The following is a 10015-nucleotide window of genomic DNA, read 5'->3' as shown; positions in this document are numbered from 1 at the left end:
AATATATACGTAAACTTAAAACACACACACACACACACACACACACACACACAAATCTAAGATTTAGAGAAAACACGAAGAAAAAAAGAGTGAAGCAAAACTTACACCTCTTAGAAACCATTTTGCCAACATTATCGAACATTGTCCCGAACTTCTCCCTAGGCACATATTTAGCCAGAAGCCTTGGTAGATACAGTTTTACAAAAGTAGATTCATACTACGCATGCTATTTTTATAAAAAGTATTAAACCTGAGTCCAGTGGAATTTACCAGGAGGAAAAGAAAGTAGAATCAAACTGAAGGAATTGTTGAACTCCCCATAAATATTTGTTCATAACAGGAGATATTAATTCCTAAAAGACATTTCTAAGGTTAAGAGATAATTATTAAAAAAAAAAAGTATGAAGAGTTTGGCATGATTTCACTTTCTAAAAACTAAAAGACATTTCTAAGGTTAAGAGATAATTATTAAAAAAAGGTATGAAGAGTTTGGCATGATTTCACTTTCTAAAAACTGAAAGTTTCTATCAACTTTACATGATAGGTCATTACTTTGTGCCATGAAAAGGGGATTTTATGCACTTCCTTTTCCTTTCCACCCCTGGCCTCCCTGATTTTTGTTAGTTACATTATTATTTTTGGATTGCCTGGAATTGCAACATGTGTGTTCTGTTCTGTCAGCTCACTCCTAGGGTTGCTTAGCTTTGGTTCTGTATTTAAATCCATCTGGAGCTCACTGTTGTGCTTTAGGGTGGCTTCTCCATTGCTGGGTGTTTAATTTTGATTCGGGCCTTTGGATGCTGGATTTCATCATTAAATATTTAAAAAAAATTTTTTTAACGTTTATTTTTTATTTTTGAGAGAGATAGAGCATGAGCGGGGGAGGGGCGAAGAGCGAGGGAGACACAGAATCCAAAGTAGGTTCCAGGCTTCCAGCTGTCAGCACAGAGCTCGATGCTGGGCTCGAACTCACGAACCACGAGATCGTGACCTGAAGTAAACTCAGATGCTTAACCGACTGAGCCACCCGGACACCCCCATCATCAAATATTTTTTAGGAAATGCTTTGTTACTGTAGTCCTTGAATTCTTGCATGTTTGGGAACGTTGGTTTCTTTTATAGTAATGGCACTGTTTGGCTGAGTAGAAAACTCTCGGGTCCCCCTTTTGTCCCTTCGAACTTGTTGATGTTTCCCTGTTGCATGTTGGCAGTGGCTGTTGGAAGGAATCACGTGATTCTGTTCTCCACACGTCCCCTAAATTTCAGTATCTCAAAGTACTGTCCTGATGCTTCTAATTTTGCTTATTTTTCCTGGGATACGGTATGTCCTTTAAATCTAGAGATGCCTAGCTTTATTTTACTTCAAGAAGCTTTTCTGAATTGTCTTTAAGTTTTGGGTTTTTTTTTTTTTTTTTTCTGTTCCCTTGCTTTTTTTTCTGTTCAGAATACCAGTTTGAGGATGTGAGCCTGGCTTTTTCTTCAGTTTGAATGGTCTTGTCTGCAATCATTTTGATCTCTGTTCCTTTCTATTTCATTTCATGTGATTTCTTAAGCGTGGCCTGTGCTTTCCATGATATTTATCTATTTTCGGTTTCTTCTAAGTTGACTTTCATCTCTATAATTGCTTTATTTTTAGCTTCCATTTATTTCCTGAGTGCTGCCGGGTCACTTTGCAACTGGTTTTCTTCTTATTTCTTTTTTGATGACTTCTAGTCCTTCTTTGAACTTTTTTTTTCCTTTGAAAAACTATGTTGAGAGTGATTTAATACTGAAGAGAACTAATGTTTCTGTTCTCTGGCATAGATCATTTATGCTGTGTATTTTTTAAATCTGCCTTCAGCATTTAGTTTTTTCTTCCTATTTTCCCCCTCTTGCAATACTCATACTGGGGTCCTTGCTGCCTGGTGTCTTTCTTGGTATCACTCAAACATGAGTAGGTGCATCCAAATGTTGATCGACAACACAGTGTGGAGGGGGCCTGGGGGGTGTGGTTAACCAAATTGCTTTGTGGTCTCTGCCTTCCTATTCAAACTGCTTCAGTGAAATGTGTCCCTCAGACTGGTCACCAGGGGATCGGTGTGGCTTAGGAAGCAGGGAACGTTGTGACTCCAGAGTTGTCCCACCCAGTCCAATTCATCCCATTTGATGCCAAACAGGCTCTCCCAACCAGAGGCATCCTAGACAATAAACATGGCTGGCCTTCCTGCTTCCTCCTCATTTATTTGCCACTCCCTTCCCTCTAGCTATCAGCAATGTGAAGGTAGATATTTGTAGGGCTACTCTGACTTACCCTTTGTGAGATGCACACCACTGATGCCCACCAGAATTTCTAGTTCTATCCTCTTTTGAGGTATACCCTTCATCACCCCTCAAAGCTAGTGGTGGCCAGATGAATTGCTTGAACAGCAAAATGCGAGTGGAAGTAACATGAACCACCTACCTTCTTTCTTCCCTTTCCATGATGGACTGTGAAGCTCTGTGCCATGATAGTGGTATAGGAAGACCGTAAGGTTGGTGAGTTCTCTAAGTGCCTACCCGGTTATCTCATGTCGAGCATGTGGCAATAACCGTGTTGTAGCAGCAACAGTAGGGGGCAAAAATAACAATAGAGAATACAGAAGCTTTTGCTGTTTTAAGTCACTGAAGTTTGGGATTTTTTGTTTCTCCCGCATGGTCTTTGACCAATACAGGACAAGAAAAGCCAACAGTTTCTGTATCAACCATTAGGGAGCGTGGGCATTGAGGAGGTGGGGAGGGCAGGCTGCAAGGTATATATCAGAGCAGACCATTCATCACCGGTCCAGGGTACTGGCTAGCTTCAATGACTTCCTTGTACGTTGCAGGGGAAATTTTGTAGAATCTGCGAAGTTAAGGCCTCTTATTGCAGAAGGTTTCAGATTGCTTGCCTTCACGGGGAAATGCAACAGTGGAACCTAACCTTGTTTGGCTTTGTTTCTCTTTGCTTCCTTTTCTACACCTTCTTTTGCCCAGACGTATTGCTGTTAACAGCCTCAATTACTACCTCTGAACAAACCGGGTTGATTTCTGATTGGTTATACTGACCGTGTATCCCCTAAAGAGCCAGAGAACCACGGGAGCTGCTGCCTTCGGGTCTTTTTGCAATTTATAATCTGTGAATGTTTCTCTCTTTTTTTTCGATCAAGTTATTTGTTCTCTCTGTAATTAAAAGATGTACGTACAATCCTAGATATTTCCGAAAAATAAAACCTTGCATCTCTGAATTACCACTGGGACCAGGAGACAATTGAAGATATCTTGGCTCTGGTTTTGTCTGTTGCCTGCACATTAGTTCTATAGTGACATCTCTTTTCCAGAACCAGACCATCCAGGCTTACATCCCGGCCTGGTCATTCTTTAATGGCATGGCCCCAGAGAAATGGCATCCAATTTCTGAGCTTATTTTCTCATCGGCAAAAATGCTATAATAGCAGTGGATTTTTTAATCCCATGGGAATACTGGGAGAGCTGATGAGCTCATAAGCGGGAAAACCCCTGGAGCAGTGCCTGGTCCCCAGTGGGCACTCAGTACCTCTTACTCAAAAGTATTTTGCTAATTTTGCAAGTGGCCTATCGGTGCATTTATTCATGTACTTAACGCATATACAGTTGCCTACTGTTACGCGAGACATACATCAGGAGGTGACAGTCAAATTAAGGTAACAATTAAAATCAGATGTTGTGTGTATTCTGAGATTACAGTAGCTAGCACTGAGTGTCACCATGTGCTCAGGCACAAGGCTGCAGCTGTACATGGGCCGTCTCATGAAATCTGTGCATCAGCTCTACATATAGCCGCATCACTATCCCCACTCTAGAGACAAGGAAACTGAGGCACAGAGGTACGAAGGAATAGGCCCACGTCACCGAGCAGCAGAGTTTGAGCAGACACTGAAGGCAGTGTGACCTCGGGTGCACGTGTTTAACCATCACCTCCAGCGCCTCAGGAGATGGGCACTGGAAGCAGACAGCTACCTCAGGGTGGATGGTCATGGAAGGCCTTTGGAGAAAAGGGTGCCTGAGCTCAGCCCTGAAGTCTGAGTAGGGGGTGACCGCTCAGAGGAAACCTGAGCCTGGGCAAGTGTTAGAAGCTCAGAGCTGTGAGGGTCAGTATCGGAGGACAGGCTTGGATCTGATCAAGATATTTAGATGTCAAATGAAAGAGCTGGGCCCCCGATGGCAGACCAGTACTGGATGTTGAGCACAAGTCTAATATCACTGGCTTTGCTGGTAGGTTTTGGGAAACGGATTCTAGCTGGGGTTCATTAGAACTCTTGGGTACCCCAAGTGCTCTAAGTTTTCAGCTGGGTATGGAAGTGTAAAATAGTTATCCTCTTTATGGTCTATTAAGCTCCTTGTTACCTATGGCCATGCCTCATTTTTGTTGGCATTGCTGGAACAGAATATAGCATCTGACCCATGACTGGTACCCAAGAAATTGTTGGCTGAGTGGGTGAATTAATGAATGAATACGTAGATCACTGACAGTAGCCAAGGTGGAGGAAAAAGCAATAAAGACCAGATTTGTAGAAGAGCTCCTGTGTTGGTTGAGGATGTGCTCTGCATGGGGGTAGGAGCTGGGGTGGGGTGGCTACCCCACTGTGTGTCTGGCACCTTCAAAAGCGTTTGGATGGTTTGGGGATTCTTGGAAGTAGAACTCAGTAGTTATCAGCACCAGGAGGGGGATTTCCCTGGCTGCGGGTGGGGCAGTCTTAGGTGGGATATTAGGTGAAGTCTGTTTAATTTAGGAGCTAGAGTGAAGCTGATCCCAAAGAACATTGCTTGTTTTCATTTCTCAGAAAGCACGTTTCTAAGTGAAGCCTTAAAGACTCGGGAGCGTTTACAGCCTAGAAGATTTTGCGATGTTCTTGGGCTTCGAACCGCGAGCCCCTTGAAGATAAGGGCCGTGACTACCTGCCTTCAAGCCCGGTGTGAGTCGGAGCGCGTGAGCTTAACCACTGTCTATGGATGTGCTAGTGATACTCGGCGGCCAGAAGAAGCCGACCGTCGCCTAGGGAGGGAGGCTCACAAAGGACGTTTGGGGAAAGGAATGTCTGCCTTCAGCTCGGGAGCTTGGTTCGGGGGTTCCCAATCAGTTGGAGGATTCCTGAGCGTAGGCCTGGATGGTTGCCGAGCTGGGGTGGCTGTTACGGCACACAGTTCAGGATGGAAGTACAGAGTCTGGGAGGGCTCTGCGGGATCAGAAACCGTTGTGATCCTGCTCCGTGGCCTCGACTCACCTCTGAGCCTGCTTGCATGCATCTGCGGTGGGAAGTCCCCATCCACGCGGACAGCTGCCTCCCCTGGCCCTTTGCTTCCCAGTCTGGGGGATTTCTCTGGAGTTACTGGAGCCTGTGACCTGCCAGGAAGTGCCGAGATGGAAAGCCCCAGGGGCGACCCTCAACCCGTGAGGGACGTGGGTTGGTGGATAAAAGCTCAGCTTCCCTATCTTTGATGAGATGACGGTGAAGTGTGTTGTACACAGCTCCTCGGGATCCCCAGAGGGACGGAGTTGCAGCTGCCTCCAGCGCTGATCCTTTCGATAATACCCCTCCTTTTTGCTTTACTGTCGCTTTTCTTCCTTCTCCCACTTTTTTGCTTTATGCACACAAAAAAACCCAACCTGCCCCCAAGTCTTTGTCTTAGGGTTCGCTTTTGGGAAAACCAAGTATGATTCCCTGTGTCACACACATGGTTGGCGCTCCGTGAATACAGATCCAGTATGAGAGATCTGCTCAGGGGTGCCCGGGGGGCTCAGTAGATTAAGCGTCTGACTTCAGCTTGGGTCATGATCTCACGGTTTGTGAGTTCCAGCCCTGCACAGGGCTCTGTGCTGACAGCTTCGAGCCTGGAACCTGCTTCTGTGCCCCTCTCTTTCTGCCCTTCCCCCACTTTGGCCTGTGCACTCTCTCTCTCTCTCTCTCTCAAAAATAAAATTAATACACATTAAAGAAAACAGACAGATGTGCTCAACTCTTCCCAGATCACAACATGGGAAGCTCGCAGAAGCGTCAGTTGCACCTGTGTTGATTCACTTGACCTTGGATGGGACCTCTCCTGCCTTGCTGCATGCATGGTCCTCCGTGCCAGTCACTTTCTGCCCCCGCCCCTCCCACTTAGAGGTACTGCTCCCCTCCCGTCCACAGTCGGCCCCTCTGTCCAGTCTTATTGTCAAACCTGACTGGCACTGGCTCAGGCCACCTCTGTGGGGATCTGGACTGAGGGGGCACAGGACGCGGGACAGGTGGCCGCGTCTTCACAGCCAGGTGCCCTCAAGCGGTCATCCGCACCCTTTCCTGCCGCCTGGCTGCGCTCGGAATGACATCTGCCCTGGGATCCTTGTGAAAGTTTCGGTTATGCTAAATTTCTTGCTTGGCAGCTCTTCTTGGAATTGTCCTGCGGCCGCGCCCTGACCGGGGAACACTAGTGTTGACAGCCGCCATTGCTTCCTCCTTCCTCCTGACTCACCAGAGTTCATCTCCTTAAAGGTCAGCATCTACCCAGGTTTAAGCCCAAATTCATGAGGAATCAGGCTTTAAATCTGGAATCATATGGACCGAGGAGGAAACCCCACCTCCACCACTTACTGGCCAGATGACTTTGGGGGAGACGCTTAGCCTCTCTGAGCCTTGGTTTTCTTGTCTGTGAAATGTGATAGTCACACCTGTTTCAAAGGGTTATGAGAGGTAATATATTAAGAGTGCTGTGTATTTGCTCGGCACATTGGAGGCTCTAGGATTTTCTGCTGCTCTTTTCAGTGTCATTTAAATTATTAGCCCTGCTCTTGATTCCCCAGTCTTGGCCCTGCCTCCCCTACCTTGGCCCCCTCAACCCACAGCTGGCTATGCCTCCTGGCAGAGAACGTCTTGAGTTATGTTCCAGGACACTGGCCTCTTTTCAGTGGGTCATTGTTCTGTGTTTTCTTAGATTGTGAATCTATTTGACATTAATTCATAACAGGACCAAGTAATAAATTCACTAACTGTCTTAAATTCGATATTCACGATGCTCTGACACTTATGGCCTCACTGCCCGGGGAGAGACTGCTTCCTTCTAGGGCTAGCCAATTTTTAGAGACGGCAAAAGGCTCACTTGGGGGGGCGTGACTTTTATAAGCAAAATCCAATCCAGAGCCCAGACCCCCAAAACAAATCCTTTATCAAACTCTCACATACCAAGCCTATATCTCTCCTGCCCTAAATCACCCCAGGGCTAGCTTTCTGACAGCTGGGGAGAGTTCCTATGCCCCAGAGCCTGCCGGAATTATTCAAACTAGCCAATCTCGTGTACCCTGACCTGCCTTACTTTTCTTGTAGAAAACACAACCTAGATTCGGGTGTAGGGTTTTCTTTCTCTCGCTCTGTCTTATGACGAAGCTAGGCGATTCCCCCTGTGGTCTGCTACACCTCTCCTCTCAGGAAATGGAAGTAATAAAGATCCTGCACTGTCTCAGCCTCTCCGTGTTATCAGTCACCTCCCTGGGTTAAAATCCCACAGGTGCATTTTGAGGTAGTCCTGCTCAAATCCTTTTGGGAAACAAATGAAGTGTTCAAATTGTTGTTAGTAATTAGAATCCCCTTGGGGACAGATGTCTGGTTCCTCTTGGGTAAGAAAGTGCCAGAACCAAGGCTTTTGGCTCACGACCTGTAAGACTCCTCACTATCTCACCTGTGAGCCCTGAAATATGAAGGGTCGATGCCAATTCCATTTGGATCAGATACGTATTGCGTATTTTTTGAAAATCATAAAATAAATATATTTGTCGCAAAAAAATGAACATGATACGGAAGGATATGAAGCTAAATGTGCGGGTCCCTCTCCATAAATCTCCTTTCAGTCCTGACCCTCAAAGATGCCTACTAACGATTTGTGTGCACATTTTCCACACTTGCTTTATTCTGCGTGGACAGGTACACATATCGAGGTAAATTTCTTTCAAAATTGAGATGCAAATAGATCTCTTTTCTGCAACATGCTTCCTCACTCGACAATATTTGTTGAATGCTCATCTCCGGCCAGAGTTCTGTAGTATGAGTAGACTATGACTTATTTAGGTCTTTTTCTCTTGATGGACATCTAGGCTGTCTTTAATTTTGTGCTGACTTAACTGCTATTTCTAGAGAGCTCACTACAGCCACTGGTGAGGCCCTCTGCTATCTATCCTTGGGTTTCTCTCTGATCTCAGTTCCTGTCATTACCTCTTCCTCATCCACACTGTCTTACATACCTCACTGTTCCTCAAATATTCCAAACATACTCTGACTCCGGGGCCTTTGCACAGGACTGTTTGTCTGCCTGGAATGCTTGTATTTTAGAATTTCTTAGGCTCGTGCCCTCACCTCCTTCAGGGCCCTGCTCAAACATCACACATCTGACCTTTTCTTACCCACTATATAACTCTCCCCACTGTGGCCCTGTGCCCCCACCCCTGCTCTATTTTCTCCCTGAGTGCTGTGTCATTCTTTGAGATAGTGAGTGGTTTTGGTTTATTGTTTGGAAGGTCCAAGTGCATACTGAGTTTCTGTTTTGTTCATTCACTGTGTCCCCCATGTTTAGGACAGAGCAGGTCCTCAACAGGTGTGTGTTTACTGTGAACAGCCCTGAGGGTTGCCAGTGCTCTCACATTGCCTGGCTGTTCACAGCCACCATCTGGAAGAGGAGGGAAACGGGCTCCAGGAGGTAAACTCTCTTGGCCCAAATCACAAAGCAAGGAAGTTAACTGGAGTGGTGGCTTTTGTTTTTTTGTGTTTAATTTTTTAAAAACATTTATTTATATTTTGAGAGACAGAGACAGAGAATGAGCAGGGGAGGGGAGGGGCAGAGCGAGAGGGAGTCACAGATTCTGAAGCAGGCTCCAGGCTCTGAGCTGTCAGCATAGGGCCCGACTCGGGACTTGAACTCACAGACCGCGAGGTCATGACCTAAGCCGAAGTCGGATGCTTAAGTGACTGAGCCACCCAGGTGCCCCTGGAATGGTGGCTTTGAAACCCAAAATTTCCAGGGAATCGTCTTGAACCACACGTGTCCAGGCACCACCCCACACACTCAGAATCAGGATCTTTAGGTTTAAGGACTAGGAGTTTGCCTCTTAACCTGCTCTTAGGCAGTTCTGAGAAAGACCAGGGCTGGGAACCACTGTCCTAGAATGTGTTTTTGCCTCCCTGGAGGGTCTGCTCCTGCCCGCTCTCTAAGCTCCTGCAGCCCAGGCACCGTAGGTTCTGACCACAAGGAAGGGTTGTGCAGACCGCCCTGAGGGATGAGTGTCGGATGTTTTTCAGTTAGGGGACTGTGTTTTCCAGGCAAACTCACAGTCTCTCTCCGGGCTTCTATTGCAATTGTCACGATTACTTCCTTCTTGGGGGTGGGGGTGGGGAGGATAGCAAACTCCCAGGTTTAGGCATGCACCTCTTTTCCTGATTATTCTCGCTCCTACACTTACCTATCACTCAAATGCCTCTTGCAAAACCTGTTGGTGCTCTTTTTAGATGGTAATTATGCTGTTTACTGTTAGGTGATGGGGGAAGGAAATAAGCCCACGGAGAGCAAAGAGGACCCCCAAGAAATTTCTGGCTCTAAAGCCTCTTTCTGTAAACACTGTGTTCTGCCTGCAGGCTCCTGGGAAACTTCTGGCATCACTCAACACTGAGGAAGGGCTGAGGAAGGGCTGAGACTGGGTTTCCCGGAGAGGCCGTGGATGGCCCAGGCTGTGCCTCGGGGCTGTGCAGGGGGAGCAGGGCCAAGGCCTCGGGGCTGGGGCCGCTCTCCCTGGAAAGATGCCAGGCACGGAGCTGAAGGAGCAGAGCGCCTGGATTGAGGTTTCTTTCGCAAATGTCTCTGCCAGTCTCTCCTTGTCTGTACGGCGGGGCTGTGATGATGGCTGTGACCACTCTGCCGCTGTGTGGGAGAGCGTTGTAGATGGGCACAGGTGTGGACCACGAGGTGGATGAATGTGCCATCTCAGCCCCCTGGCAGGAAATGGAGTCGGGTTTCTCCAAGT

The sequence above is a fragment of the Lynx rufus genome, unplaced genomic scaffold (assembly GCF_022079265.1).
Source record: "Lynx rufus isolate CCGP_SWC_20201006 ecotype Redwood Valley unplaced genomic scaffold, mLynRuf1.p SCAF_3, whole genome shotgun sequence".
Lineage (NCBI taxonomy): Eukaryota > Metazoa > Chordata > Mammalia > Carnivora > Felidae > Lynx > Lynx rufus.
Note: the sequence above shows the minus strand (reverse complement) of the source record.